Here is a 15,999-nt window from a genome sequence, read left to right on the forward strand (position 1 = left end):
TCATGTAATATATGTACAGTAACTGGCAGAAGTAGTGGAAAGCCAAACATAATATTGCTGCTGGTGTTACGTGCACCTTTTGCTCTTATCACTTTTGTATGGTTAGTTTACTTGAGAGGTCAAGATATTCCATATGTTGCAGGGGAGTAAGTTCTGTCATCTGTAGTATCACTTCTTTAGAGAAACTTCCACTCTCTGTGTGTGTATATAAATATATTTAAAAAAAACAACCCCGAACACCAAACTAAGCCCAAAATAAAAACAAACAAAACCCCCTTGCCTACCCATCTGCCCTTTAGTTCACCTCCAGATTCTTTCCAGAAATGAGCTTAACTTTCACTTTGCTTATTTGACCTCTAAGCAGTTTTCAGATCATATTGCTGAAGTCTGTCCTACTTTTCAGTCCTTTGTCTTGTTTTCTTACATTTTTTCCTCTTTTATGTTACTTGCCTTTTTTCCTTGTCTGTTCCGCTTTTGCCTTTTCTGAAACACACAAAAAAGAAACTTCAGGAAGCTTTACTAAAAATCACACCTGTGCTACAGATCATCATATTTCCATCTGCTTAAGATGAATCATTTGCTGTGATGCCACTGTGTTTGTAGGTAGAAGCTTTCTGCCTTTCCTGCAGTCCTCAGTCTGTTTTTTCAATGTGTTCTGTGTGGTGGGAACACTGGTTTTATTTCTGTTACTGATTTCTCATAAGCAAGTAGGTAATGCTGTTCTTTTGGATATTACGTCTTCTTTCCCTGCCCCTCACCTTGGAGAATGCAAACCTTTGTTCATTTTGGTGAGAATATGTGACATTGGGAGTGAGTCAGCTGTTTGCATTCAAAGTTTTATTTAGTGGTTCTTTTGAATAGTGGATATGATCAAAAGCCATCAACAGCTAGGTAACTTTCTTTGATAAGCCTTTGCCTGTTTCTGATGTAAACAATGAAAAGCAATAAACTAGGTATTATTTTTTTTAATGGAAAGATTTGATTGATATTTGTCAATTTATGCTTTTTAGACAAATTGGGCACTTCCAGAATTGGTGGATTTATAGCTGCCAGCTACCTCGTGTCTGTATGTATATAACATATCATTTGTGATGGTTTGGCTGAAGTGCATTGCAACATTTTTTTTCCTTGTTTTAATTGGAATTACTTTGATGCCATTAAATCTTCTTTCTTACACTAACACTGCTAATCTATATTCAATCAATTAAAATAATGGAACTGTACAGTTCTGAGATGTGAATTTTTGGGGAAAATTACAACAGAAGCTGTTGAGAGAATGCTTGTAGACTATTATTTGGTTGGTAACATAATTTAAGAGACTGGCTTATTCACAGAGCATCAAGAAGAGCCTGTTGTTTGCATGGTTGTGTGTGGTACAGGGTGATCCTGTAATAGTCTGTCCATTTGTATTGGTGAGAATCTGCATATCCAGCTCTAAACAGATACATTTTGCAAAGGAAAAATCAGTTCTGGAGGGAGTTGAGCTGATCTCTGACACTGGAGTATGTGATATATGGATGACTACAAAAATATTCCTGCAGTGATCTTAGGTGTGTTGGTTTTCTATTTTGCTTACACTGGGACAAGTTTGAAGTGTAATTATGAAATTTTAAAATGTCTTCAACTACTGCATAAAGTTCAGAGCCTCCTCAAAGCACTTCTACTACCTGAAGAAGATTTTGAAGCACTGTGCTTACTCTCCTCCAGAAAAATAATGTTTTGCAAGTGTTGATGTCTGATCAATGTTTACTTCAAATTTTCTTTCTCATATTCTGAAGTTCTCATTAGGTAACTTAGGTGACAGAATTTTAATTTTCCTCTCATGATTATTTAACTTGTGTTACATTCTTTTGGCAAGATTTGAATTTGCCATTGTTACCAAATGTGGATTTTTTTTTTCTTTTCAAACCCGTATTTGAACTATTATCAAATAAATCTTGCAAAGCAGATTTGAAGCCAATTGAGTGAGAGACAAAGTGGAAAAGCTCTAAATACATAATTCTTTTTGTGTTGATGGTCATTGGCTGGGATTTAAACTAGCTTTGTGCTCTGAAGCATTGCCAAAGTTCTTGTGTTTTGGTTGTTTGACACATGGATCCATTTTCTATGAAGCAGAGAAAAAAGCCAAAGATGGTATGATTCATACTTTGTTAAACCTTAAGATACAATGAGCAAGCCTATGGAAATAGCCACATTATAAATGATGTGCCTTACTCATAGATAATAAAGGAAAAAAACATTGCAAGGTGTGAAGCTACCAATGGCCTTGACTGCTTTCCTCTTCCTGAATGCAAGCCGAGAATACTTTTCACCAAGCAAGACAGAGTCAGCAGTGCATCCCTCAACTATTATCAAATAAATGCATAGTGCACATTGCTCCTAAATGTTTGTTACTGTATAGGGGATACCTAAAGAAAAATTCTAGTACGTATTATGACAATTGATCATCTATAATGGTAACAACTGTATAATTTAGACAAGTGTTTGTGTTTGACATGGGTACTCATATGGTGAGTTTGTAGCTATTTAGTAGCTTTTGGGACAATATAGCTCAAGGCCTAAAAATACGTTACACTTACATTATGCTCTCTTTTGACGCAGAAGGCACACTTAGTAGACCACCTGATAATTGTCCTGTGGTAGAAGCAGGATGTCTGACTACTACTTGCTTGAATTCTGGCCTCTAGTTTATGAAAACTCAGCCAGATTGCCCTGGTGTGGCTGATTTCAACTGCTAGAGGAGGAGCAAACTGGTACTAAGCAAGTCTGAATAAGCATTACTGTACCAAAGAAAGATGACTTAAAACTCCTGTTGGTCTTTTATGTGAATAAAATTCCAGATAGATGTGAAGCAGTGGGACAAAATATGTTTCTCCTCAATGTTTCTAAATAATGTGTTCAGAACTCATTTGTGAAGCTTGAAAGATTTATGAGGTGGGGAGGTGTTGGAGGAACATGACTGTCTGTTGTCTTTATTTAATAATAATGATAATAAATTAAAAAAAAAAGCTTTAAAACTTGTTAATCTATCTGTTTTAACTCTCTCTGTTGAAACAATTGTGGGAGAATTTTTTTTTCTGTTTCTTGTTCTGCTGATTGCCTTATTCCTGAATCAATATGCTGTACATTTTCTGTTGAAGACCAGACTGATCATGGGCTAAAGTATGAAGGATGTAATGCTGGAAGCATAAAAATAACATACTTTATGCTTTAAAAAACTCCCTGCAAAATAACTTCTTACATTACCATGGTGTTACTGTCGTAGTGGTTTATAATTTTGTTGGTTTTTTTTCTTTTTTTAAAACTTAAATGGATGTATACTTTCAGCTCAATTTCTAAAGAGCTGTAAGTTTATGTACAGTCAGTTCTGTTATTTAAAATACACATAAGCCAACTGTCAAGTAGCATTTCCATGTTCAAGCAGTTCTATAAAGTTTTTTAGTCTTTACCATTTAAAAATAGTAAGAAATATTTTTAAAATTATTTATATAAGCGACAAACTGTATAAAATGGGTAACTTAATGGAAGATGTTGAGATAATACACATATAACATGAAGTGTTTTGGATCTCTTGATAAAATTTGTGTTTTCTATACTAATTTATGACTTTTCACCACTTCTTAACAGCAGCGTCTCAACCTTCTGCTTTTAATATAAGCAGTATGGATTAAATGTAAACATGGTTTTGTAATTTATAATTTAGAAACTTTATGAAGTTTGGGTTAGAAAACCCCAAACTGTATATTTGTTAAATCAGAAGTACTGAAGGAATGGCTGTGCAGTCATACTATGAGAGTTTTCCTAAGCTGATTTGTGCTTGTTCCCACTCTGCTCCCTGCTGATTGTTACAAATGTGTAGGTATGGTGATTTAACACGTTGGCTATTTCAGTTTTACTATTGCTATTATTATATCCTATTGTTATTTTTTTAAGCATGTGGGAATGACAAGGGGAGGGGGAAGAGTTTGATTTCCCTCTGCAATTTCTACTAAAAATTACCAAGAAAAGAAGAAACACAGTAAAGGTAAACACATCTCTTACTGACTTGACTTGAAAATAGCACATGAAAATTTTTCTCTGTTTTTCCAATTGTCACAGAAATAAAGATCTGTTTCAGTTAGGATGAGAGCACCTCAAACAGTAGAGCTGTGAAGTTGTCATGAAGATATGGAAGAAGGTGTTTCTAGCAGATCTTCCAGCATCATACAAATTGAGTTAGTATGGGAGTGACGGTTCAGCTTCACAGAATTACTTTGGGAAATTATGTAGCATTTGGTACTCCTTGAAGTCAACCTCACATGACTTAACCCAATTCTCTTAATCTCTTTTACTTTTTTAAGATAGAGTATTCCTGCATACAGTTGTTGGGACTTGTTGCATACAGTTGGTGAAGTACAGCAGGTTGAGATGACTTTGTTTCTCTTCAGTTTTGGCAAAACCTGCCACAATGAGGAGCTGTATAAACCAAATGCGTGGACGTGTGTGGTGGTGGCGGCTGGCTCTTAGTTTCCACATTCAGCTGAGTGGTTGGTGATCAGCAGTTTAGGGTTTAAATGTGTGTGTAGTTTAAGGGAGTCAATACTATTCTGAGAAAACCCTGTACTAAAAGCTCTGCTTTTGTAATGGTATTGGGAAATTGCCAACAGCCCTGCCCTTTTCTGACTGACAGATTCCTCCAGGGTTTTTTGTTTGCATGACTGCAGTTTTGGGAGAGGGCATTATTTCCCATCTCTGGGAGGTGCGTTGCACTTTGAACTCTGGGACTGTCTGCTTCTGAGAAATCTAAAATAACTCCTTGCCGCAACATCACAATTTGAGGATTTGTGGAAATGCTCATAGTCATCTTGGGTTGTGTTTTATGAAATGATTTCCTGTCATATGTACATTCTTTTTCTGTCTAAAGATTTGCAGATTAAATTTACTTTAATCATATGATACGACTAACTCGTTGCACTATGTGAGATTTATTACAGTGTTATCAGAAAATGTTTCAACATCTCTGTCCTGTAATTCAGCACCATGTGTAGGAGTTGTTGCATCTATAGGAAAATTCTCATACCAATTTACTTCCTTTAATGCTGTAACTTGGAAATAACTCTGAAATAATATGAAATGAAAGTTAAAAGCCATGACGTTTCTAGTTAACAATGTCTTTATATATGTCCAATGACTGTGATAATTATTTGCTTCCTTGAGTTGTCATTCAGACTGAGCATTAAACACTCATTATTTGAAGTCTTTGAGTGTCACCTCAATTAGTAGTGTAATGGTTTTTGATCTTTGGAGTGGGATGCTGTGAACAGAGTACTGCTTTGGAAGCTCTTCCTTCTATCACCTTGCTTTCAATCTGTTGAAAAATATATTCTGAACTGCTCATGCTTAGAGTAGAAACTATTTCTTCTGGCATTTGAAAACCTCTTGACTTTTACCTTCAGATTTGTTTGGAATTGATGTGTTACTCATGCAGTGTTAACATTAACTCACACTCTCTAATCCTTTATTGTACTTTTGTGATTGTATGATCCTATAATACCTGTATGATTCTACTATTAAAACTGAAGCTAGCAAGAATGGTGCACTGCTTTCCTTGGCAGATGAACAAGTCACATGTGCTGCACTAAACAAGCCTGTGATTGAAGACAGAAGGGCATTGGAGAGGGAAGAAATTCTTACCCTTTAAGTATATACAACTCCTGACACCATTCAAAAAGTATGTGGTTCTCTGTCTACTTAAAACTGAGATGCCAGCTAAGGATTTGCCTGGTTTTTTACATGTTTGCCACTACAGAGTTAAAATTACATTATAGAGCTATTCAGATAGAGGGGTGACCAGTAGCTTGTGCTCAGGCAGGAGAGGTTTAACGCAACCATAGCAAGAATTAGAGTTCTGTGGCAGATGCTTTTGTGTGTAATAGCTGGAATCTGATTTATGTCTGTATTATTCAAAGACAAGTGGCAAAATGTCTTAGTATTAAATTCATGCTATCTCTACTGCCATTTGGTGGGTAGTTCTTATTTGCTCTGGCTTCTAGTTTAGCAACTCTGTTTTTTCATAGTGTTAGTCGGGGTTATTCCTTCCTGGTCTTTTAAGGGATGAAGAACACATGTGATGCATGCATGCACATCCTCTTTCACTTACAAAGCATTTAGGCAAATAAAATTGTGTTGTTCTGTCTTCTCAGTTGTTTGGGAGAGGAGTTAGTTGAGCTAGCCCAAAACCTTTTTGGAATGGCCAGCTGCTGATAGTTATAGCTGCATTTCTGCTGTGCAGCACACCTTGCCTGTCCCCCAGATCACCAAGTAGCAGAGGTACAATCCTTTGCTGGTCTTTCCTGTTTCAAGGGAGCTACTTTCCAGGTCCTCACTGGGGGCAGCTTGGCTCAGCCTGCTTATGTTTACCAAGGAAGACAGAGCTGTGCCAGTGTCTGCCCACCCTCCTTATTTGGCCATCACCCTTTTGCAAAGAATCCCATGGCCTGCAATAGAAGCAGCTTGGGAGTGGAACAAGGAGCTCTGTGGTTCCCAAATGGGGTCTTGGCAGCTTAAAAGCATGGGCTCTTCCCACACTGGTCTTTCAAAATTCTTTCCTAACTGAGAAAAATTCAATTTATAACTTGACTCCTCAAAGCATTTACTCATAGAAGTGTGTAGGTAACTTTTAGTGGTGATGAACACAGATTCCTTCTTCCCCTCCTTGTCTCCAAAGTAGCTATTCCCAATTAGGCTGTGATGAGGTAAGAACACTTTAAAGTCAAGTAGCACACCTTGCAGAAGTCAGAAATTAGTAAAAAATCTGGGAACTGGTTGCAGCCTGGATTCTCTGGTCTCCTTACATAGGAGGGGACATTTTATCTTCCAGTATTGAGAAGGTATTTTTCGTGATTACCTGTGGTTTTCTTTATCCATGGCAAAACTTGAGTTTTGGAAGCTCTTCAATAAGCAGAAAGATCCTTGTGTGATGTTTGGAGATAAAAACGCTGCAGAAAGTAGGACAATCCTTATGCAAAATTTACAGAACTGAGAATATATGATCTGAAATACTTTTCAAAAGAAAGATGAAGACTCATGTTCTGCACTGCGAGGTGTTAGTGTATGTAACAGTGACAGCCAAAATGCATAGGTTTTGGGTCAAATTCTTACAGGCTAATTAAGCAGTATGTATTCTTAGGAGAGGAATGTCTGGTGCAGAAGCTTTTACAAACCCAGTCTGCGTTTGCCTACATGTCTCAGTCTTCAGGTTTCATCATAAATGAACAAAGCTCCATGTGTGTATGTGTTTTGTAAGGCTTTGTTTGTCTTGTGGAGATTTGTCTCAACTCCTGCATCTTAGGGATACAGCAATGCCCCCTGCAACCTCAAATCTTGCTTTGTTTTTCACCATCTAGCTTTTTAACCATGGCTATTTGTGTACTGCTTCTCAGAGGTTCATGAAATGTATTTCAGATAAGTGGGTGTACTGGTGGGTTTAAGCTGGCTGCAGAGGAGCCCATGGGGAACAAATAACTATGGGTCAAAGTTCAAAAACGCATTCTTACTCTATTTTGATTTTTAAAATTTGAATGCACAAGAGGGTGTATGTGAGAATTTGCAGTACAATCTGGTGGAAGAGGACTTTTCACCTTTGGTTTTCTGGCAACTGGGGACAGCAAAGACAAATGCCTCAGGTGTGCTCTTAAGGATGGGAATGATATTCCTGTTTGGGTAAAAGCAGCTATCCTGTTTATGTAACAAGTCACTGGGACATGGAATGAGGAATATGTGTTTTCGATGAGCAGTGTGACTTGGCCTCATCTATTTCCCCATGAACTGTACCTTTAGTTTCAGTGCTCCTCTCTCATCCCCTGTCTGTATTGTTCAGTGGATTTTGTATTTTTGTTTGTGCTGCAATCTTTATAATACCCAGATCTATTTGCATTTGGTCTAACACAACTAGAAAATGACATCATACGAATTCCCATGTTCCAGAAATAAATGGGCTAAATGGAGGCCTTGGGGTGACCAGTCTGGCACACCTGAATGAAACGGTCATGGGATCCCAGCCAGGAGCTCTGCTCAGGTGCCTGCTTTTCTTGCCTGGCTTCTGCTTTCTTTTGCTCCATTTTAAATTTGGAATAGGAGTAGTTAAACCCAGCTTTTGTGCAAGCAGAAGTTAGCAATCTAATCTCATTTTTGTGCTTAAACACAAAACTAAGGTTTGAGCTTCTGTTTGTGAAGTACCTCTTTTTACATTATTAGTGTACGTAATCAGTTGGACACCTGCTGTTACTTAATTCACCTTTGACTGGAGGATTTAATTGATCACACAATGTGTATTTGTTGTCAGATAACTTCACTGTGGAGGTACTGGTGGCAGATACATTTATTTCCCTGTATCTGAAGGAAGGTAACTTTTCTAATGCATTTACTGTTGCTTGTAGCTATTCACACAGTTTCCAGCAACAATTATTTTCTGCAGTCTTTGATTTCCACTGAGATAAATTCTCTTCAACCCGTTCTCTTTTTTGTCAGATTGATTGTTGCCAAGTCTGCAATTTGCATAGTACTTTTGAAGTCTCTAGAATGAAATGCCTGATTGAGCTGGCAAAAAACCCCAGTCATGGTGTAGGAAATTTGGCGTAGGCCATTGCTGTATCCTGACATGGATGTACTCCCTGCCCTGGGCAGTATTTCCTTCATGACCATGTGTTGTTATATTTGAGAAGTGTGAGTAGTGGGCTACAAGCAAACTTTCGGTGTTGCAAAACCAGAGGTCCAGAAGACTATTTTGGGTAATTTGCATGTGGCTTTTTTCTTCTTTCTTGCCCCTTAGTACTCACTGATTCACAACCAGGAGCTATTTATGTTTCTTCATTGCCTGGAAAAGAGAAGGCTTTGGGGTGACCCAGTTGCAGCCTTCCAGTACCTGAAGGCAGCCTACAGGAAAGATGGAGAGAGACCATTTACAAGGGCATGACAAGGAGGAATGACTTCAAATTGTCAGAGGGTAGGTTTAGAATGGATATTAGGATGAAATTTTTCACTATGAGGGTGGTAAAGCACTGGAATATGTTGCCCAGAGAAGCTGTAGATGCCCCACTCAGGGTAGTGCTCAAGTGTAGAGGGATAGAATATAAGAAAAATAAAGATAGTGTAGAAAGTAATCTTACCCCTAAGGAGTTGCAGCTGGGCCAATTAGCAAAGATTAGGAGCAGGACTGACCTTAACAGGCCACAGCTGTAACCAATGAGAAGAAGTAACCACAGCTGTAACCAATGAGAAGCTATAAAAGAGTGGGGTGGCTGGTTGAGAAGGGAGCTGGAGTCTGTTGTCTCCTTTGTGAAGAAGAAAGAGTCAGTGCTCTGAGGAGGTGCCCATGAGAAACACCAAGAAGGTATGGAACTCTTGTGATCAGGAGACAACAGCATGGAACCCCTGCGATGAGATGACAGCACTCAAGGCCAGGTTGGATGGGGCTCTGAGCAGCCTGGTCTAGTGGAAGGTGTCCCTGTCCAAGGCAGAGGGGTTGGCACTAGGTGATCTTTAAGGTCCCTTCCAACCCAAGCCATTGTATTGTTCTGTGATATCGTGATTCTACAATTATTTGAGATGAGGCCTTGTCAAATGAGTCCAAATTCCAGTTGGTGGAAAACAGCAGAAATCCTTTTTTACTCTTTCTTTGGTAGGCCGAGGTCGTGCCTTGGAGGTGGGAAACACACAGCATGCTGCTGATTTTGATTTACAGCGAACACTTCACATGCATCGAGTCTTGCTCCTCTCCAAGCTGCCTACCTGCAAACTGCCTCAGGTAAAGCATCCAAGCTGTAGTACCTTGGGTAGAGAGAACACCTGCTAGCCCGTGAAAGTCTGGATTATTTGTCCTCACACAAAAAGCTTTAAAAGAAGTGGCTGCAAGAGAAAACATACAGGTCAACTTACCTCAAATAGTGTAAAGTTTCCTCTTAAACTATGTGTAATTTGGACACTCCAGGGATATGCCTGACAGCAGAAGGAATTAAGAAAAAGTTATTTATTGTTTCTGTGTACAGAAAAATATTTTGAATGTAGAAAGGGGCCAAAGGATTAAAAGCATATTTTGTAAGTGCTTATGTCTTTGCTCTTCATAACTTACTGAATATGAAAAAAGAATTAAATTATTAACTTCTCAATGTATACAGCTTAAAAGAAGGAGACTTCACAGAAGTTTGGGTAAATGTTCTCTTACTGGGATTTGTTAAAATGAATTATAATTAATTTTTAAATTACAATTAACTTTTTAAATTACTATTCAAAGTAATTAATTTTAATTTTTTTTCTCACAGCATAATCTGCAGGAAACATGGTGTTTGAATCTCAGTAGGCCTGCTCTAGTCCTAGGTGATTCTTAAAATAAATCTGTCATTTTTATTGGTGCACATTATTATTAGAAGTGTAAGTTTAGGAAGGACAGAAACTGGACGTAAAAGTTTGTACATTTACATGATGGGTGCTCAATGCATTATTGCAGTTGAAGGAAACAGGGATTACTTTGAAATATTTCCAAGTGCTCTACCAAATGTTTAATTATTGGGTCATATAATTTGTTTTGATATGACATAGAGCATTCAACATCAGAGATCAGACTGCATTGGTAATTCTCTATTTAAAAAACCCAAACAAATCCCAAACAAAAAAATTAAACTGTGTTCCTTACCCAAATGAAAATGGCTTTCACCCTGAAGGTAAATATTGAGTGTACACTTTTAAAAGAGGTAGTGGCAAGAGAAGCCTGTTGTTCAGGCAGTCACAGGTAATATTCAAAATGCTCTAAAAATGGAATTTGTGTCTTTGTGAGAGGCAGCATGGCAAATAATCCTGTTTTATGGTCTGAGAGGTAACTGTGTTTTCCTGTTTCTAGAAAAGAGCGGGATGGTGGCTGCTGATAGGGCTAATCAGAACAGCAGTGGGGGTGCTGGGGTTTTTGATTCATCAGATAATTAAGTCTCTCATCAAATGGAAACGGAACCTGGTGGAAAATTACCTGCAGGTGAGGAAGAGAAAGTCAGAGTGACATTTCTGTGTTAGTTTATTAGAATATGCACAGTGTCAAGTCTTAACAGCCTGTGGAGAGAAGTGTGGAGATCAGATCCCCTTGTGGTCCTTTGTGTTGGTGTCCCTAGCTGCAACTTGGCCCACAGTACAGTATAATATCTGATTTTGTTCTTGTTATGGGATTGATGAAAGCAGTCTTTAACGCATTGTTACCTTCCTCTTCCTCTGTGGACACCAGAGCATGTGCTGCTTTAGGTCTGGGTGCTATCCAAGGGAAGGGATTAACTTTCTTTAAGGTACTGAGTGAGTGTGGACCTGGTATGAGACATGTTATTTCACTCTATGTCTGGGTCAGTTTTATTTTCAGTAATAGATTACTGTGGAATTATTAATTTGTCCTTGATGGCGGTCATTATCTCTGTGATAATTGGAATGGTGGTTGTAAAAATCACTGAATTGATAAAACCAATGTAAGTCTTAAGGCATCTCTGACCCTGACTGCTTGCTTTTCCTCACCTGTAGAAAGATGGTAAAATTTTCACTTGGTTTGTGGTATCTATGGTAGATGGTATAAATATTGAAAAGTTAATTGTGAGGAGGGGCTTTTGTTCCAGCTGAATCCTGACCAGGCAGGGGCAGGAATCCTGGCAGCTGGTGCTGGGGGCAGCCTGTAAAACCATCAGTCATGGCATTGTGCAGGGGGAGGCCAGGGTCTGGGCTGGCAGTGCTCTTGTGCTCAGCAGCAGTGGCAGGGAGCTGCCAGAGGCGGTCCCCAGCGCGGCAGAGAAATTCCCCCTGACTCAGCAGAGGCCACAGCCCAGAGCAGGCTGCTGAGGAGGGTGCAGCTCTGCAGATTTGGGGCTGGGGGTCTCTCACTGAGGCTGGAGCAAGGCAGATGAGCTCCTTGTCTGCACAGATGTGGAGGGATAGCTGACAGTGCTGTAGCACTGCAGTGGCTTGATAGAGGCTCTGTAGGGAGGCCACACCATAGTTAAGAGTGGGAATGGTTGGAGCTCTGCTTTGGGAAGAGACGAGTCAGCTGAGAGCTTGCAGATGTTGGAGGACACACCAACACGTGGGGTGGTGTTGTGGATGCCTGCTGTGGACTGTGAGGAATTAGACAAAGCTGTCATCATATATTTGGAAGAAGTCTTGTGGTCACTGGCCCACATCCTTGTGGGAGTCTAGCCAGATATCCCAATATGTGCTGGAAGGACAACACATCAGGACACGAGCAATCCACGAGGTTTCTGGAGTGCATTGATAACAACTTCCTGATAAGGGGATCAAGAAGCAAATAAGGGAACACTCTGCTTTACTTTGTACTTGCAGAGAAGGAAAGACTGATCAGGATGTGAGGGTTGAGGGCAGCAGTAACTATGAGATTGGGGTGTGTGGGATCCTGAGATGAGGGGAAAAGGTGAAGGACTGGACTTCAGGAGAGCACCTTGGTCTGTTCAGGCATTTGCATGGAAGAATCCCTGGATTCTCCTGGATCCTCCTCTCCTTGTGAGGAGATCATCCTGGAGAGCACTGGGGTCCAAGAGGCCTGATTGGTTTTCATCTGTGGTGAGGAGCTGTCCATTCCAATGAGCAAATCGAGCAAAATCAAGCACGGATTTACAGTGGACAACAACTTTCCACAATGAAATGACTCGAACAGTGTCTGTTCTTTATTTCAGCATTAGCAAGGCTTTCATCACTGTCTCCCATAACAGTTTCATAGGCAAACTAATGGTATGTGGATTAGATATTTCGACAGTGAGATGGATTTACCTGGCAGAACCACTGGGCTCAAAGCATTATTGTGGAGAGCCTAGTTCAAGCATGGCTTAAAGAAAGAGGCCATGAAGGTATACAGCTGATGGGAAAGTAAAAGGCAGCAGTTTCCAGGCTTGATTTTGTAAATAACTAGGTTCTCAGGCACCTTTTCTATAAACAGCAGGATTCTCAGACGGTCTTCTCATAACAGTCCTTGGCTGCTCTGGGAACAGATATGAAGGTTTTGAGAACTTTTCATATCACAGTGAGAACACTAATTTTGGTTTCAATAAACAACCACAGGTATTGTAAACAAAAGGAGGGGTTAGAGTTTTCTCTGTAACCTATCGTGAGCTCGGATTTTGCAATATGCATGAAGTTAATTAACACTATTATAAAAGATGACTGATTTGATCAATAAATCGGAGTCGATGCTGATCAACAACAAGATGGGTCGTCTCCCTTCGCTTTCAACACATTATAACCACTAGTCCAGCCATAGTCTGGGCCTCAAGGATATATCCCAGGGGTCAGTCCTGGGGTCAAATGCTGTTGGATATTTTCACTAATGACCTGGATGATGGGATATTGTTTTGGTCCACCCTCAGAAAACTTGCAGACAAAAGTAAAAATAAAATTAGGCAGTGCTTGATAGACCATGACTGAGGCTGACAACCTCCTGAGTTGCATTCAGAATGTTATCAGGAGGCTGAGGGAAGTGATCCTTCCTGCCTCTTCAGTACTGGTGAGGCCACATCTGCAGTTCTGGGCTCTCCAGTGCAATGAAGACATGGATGTGTCCTCCAGTATTCTGTGGACTCAAGATAATGCAATAATACCATCAACTGCTGAAGGACAGACCTCAATCACTTCACAGAAATGCAAGGGAAGAGTTATTCTGCAGAACATATGGAAGTTGAATTTATCAGAGGAAATATTAAAAAAAATGAACAAGTTTAGGTTTTCCATGAGGAAAGCATATATAATCCTCTTGGAAAATTATTTCCCTTTTCTTTAATATACAAACTACATGTAAGTTTATAAAATATATAAACAGTGGATAAATACACATGCAAACGTGTATATGTGCATTTGTATGTATATACAAGCATGTGTGTATATATACACACTAAACTATAAGTAAATAATACATAGAAAGAAACCACACTTTGACTCCAGGTCATCACAACAGCTCTAACACACACTCTTGGTCCTGCTCTGTTATAAAATCTGTCCTATTGTATTATTAATATAGAAGGGCAGGAGGTGAGCTCTGACATCAGTACAAACATGTAATTCCTGCCCTGAAAGATCTCCCCATCTGAATACTCCTTCAGCTGCAGATGAGCAAAACTCCTTTTTTGTTTGCTTTGCTGTCTGGCCGTGCTGCGCGATGCATTTACAAAACACTTGATGGGATGTGCTGCTGGGAAGGCTGTGACTGTGTGCCCTCAGAAACACCAGGGATGTGCTTGACCTGCACCCACAGCGTGTCACAGCTGAGCCCTGCGGAAGGCAGCACAATGCGTGGGAGCTGAGGAGGTCTGGGGACAGCACGGCTGTGGTCAGCCCAAGCACAAATAAACAAACCAACCAAAAACCTGGGGTGACCAAAACATGTGTTTTGAGTGTGAGAATGCCCAGTCTGAGAGATGGCCTGCTGGTTAAAATAAAGCAGGAAACAGCTCTCTCACTTATACTCTGCCTACTAATAATAGCTGCAGCTTCATTAAGGTAATTAGTGATCTCAGACTTTGAAGGCTCCATTCAGGTGAAATGCCTGAAGACTCTAGAAGAGTGTGGTTTTGTGCTTATTCTTAAGGTACTTGAACCCTGCTTCTGACCTGAAAAGGGCCTTGAGAAGTAACCATGTTTCCTTTATAGTGTTTTTAGAGATGGGCAGGAAGTCCTGGAAAAAAACCCTATGACTTGGCTCTGAAAGTCATGATTCACCTTACCTTTATTCACTCCCTTCCTTCTGAAGAGCCTGCATTGCTTGTTTTGGTTTTCCCCTGCCATGTATCTTCTGCCTGCAGAAATTTGTAGTACAAAAGATAATTGAAAAGCCAGACCTGGTCTGTGGGTGCTGATGATCTGGCTGTGAGTGCATCTGTCTGGGCTAGTGGTTCTCTGGGTTCTGTGCTGGCAAGTGTTAGGTCTCCTATGCAACAAGTCAATAACACTGTGACAAACCAAATCTCTTACTCTTCCATATGCTTATTGTTTCACTATTTTATTAAAAAAAAAAAAAAGCCTCGATTATACAACCCTAACACTGTGATACTGTGATAAACCAAATCTCTTACTCTTCCATGTGCTTGTTGTTTCACTGTTTTCTTTAAATAATTTAAAAAAGAGCCTCAATTATACAACCCCACTGGAGAGGTCTTTCTTGGCCTTCAGCCTAAACCTGGATTCCACCACCCATAACTTGTATACAAGTGTCTGGGGTGAAATCAGTGGTGGTGGCAATGCAATTTACACTTAGCATGTGGTGTTTATAAAATAAATACAAGTGGCAGCTGGTATAACTCATGAAAACTCAGTGTTTGGAAGGGGTCTAAGCCAAAGACCATCAGTCCATATAAAAGTTCCTGTTGGTTTTACATTGATCATTTAGCTGTGCTATGTGGGTATTGCATGTGGCCCAGGTTAGTACTTTATGAGGCACCAAAGCTAAAACATTGAGCCTTTCTGTCATTTACTGTCCTGCTGTGTTCAATTTAATTATAGACAGGCAATTAACAGCATAGGTGAGAGAAAAAGTGAGTATTTTACTAGATTTACCCCGAAATGCACCAACAGTAGGAACAGGGAATTCACTGTTACTGCACATACCATATCAGAGCAGGTTTAAACTTTCTAAAGACTGAACTGATTGGACAAATCACAAAGGTTCACAGGTACACCCTGCCCCACAGACAGCCTGTGCAAAGATGAGAGGCTGGTGGGCTTCAGGTATCAGGATGGATGCTGGGGCTTGGGGCAGGGGCCCTTGTCAGTTGTTTCCCTCTCTCTTAGCCCCAGTATGTGTATGGCAACACTGTCAAGAGCTTGAACTTTTGTGCATTGCCAGAAGCTATATGGGCATCTGTGTTGCGTGCTAATTCTGGGAAAGTTTGTTTGTGAACAGAGCAATGTGAGGGTCACACTGAAAAATTGTCCATAGACACATCTAACACATCAACATCTAATGATTGTTGACTCTGTTTCCTTTTTTTCTTTTTCCCC

At 39.8% G+C, this 15,999-nt stretch overlaps 1 pseudogene; it reads left to right on the forward strand.

Moving 5' to 3' along the window:
- Positions 1-8,949: 8,949 nt before the first annotated feature.
- The window catches only part of LOC132071952 (chloride channel protein A-like), a 78,043-nt pseudogene continuing 70,993 nt past the window's right edge, over positions 8,950-15,999 (forward strand).

The sequence above is a fragment of the Ammospiza nelsoni genome, chromosome 1 (genome assembly GCF_027579445.1).
Source record: "Ammospiza nelsoni isolate bAmmNel1 chromosome 1, bAmmNel1.pri, whole genome shotgun sequence".
NCBI classification, from domain to species: domain Eukaryota; kingdom Metazoa; phylum Chordata; class Aves; order Passeriformes; family Passerellidae; genus Ammospiza; species Ammospiza nelsoni.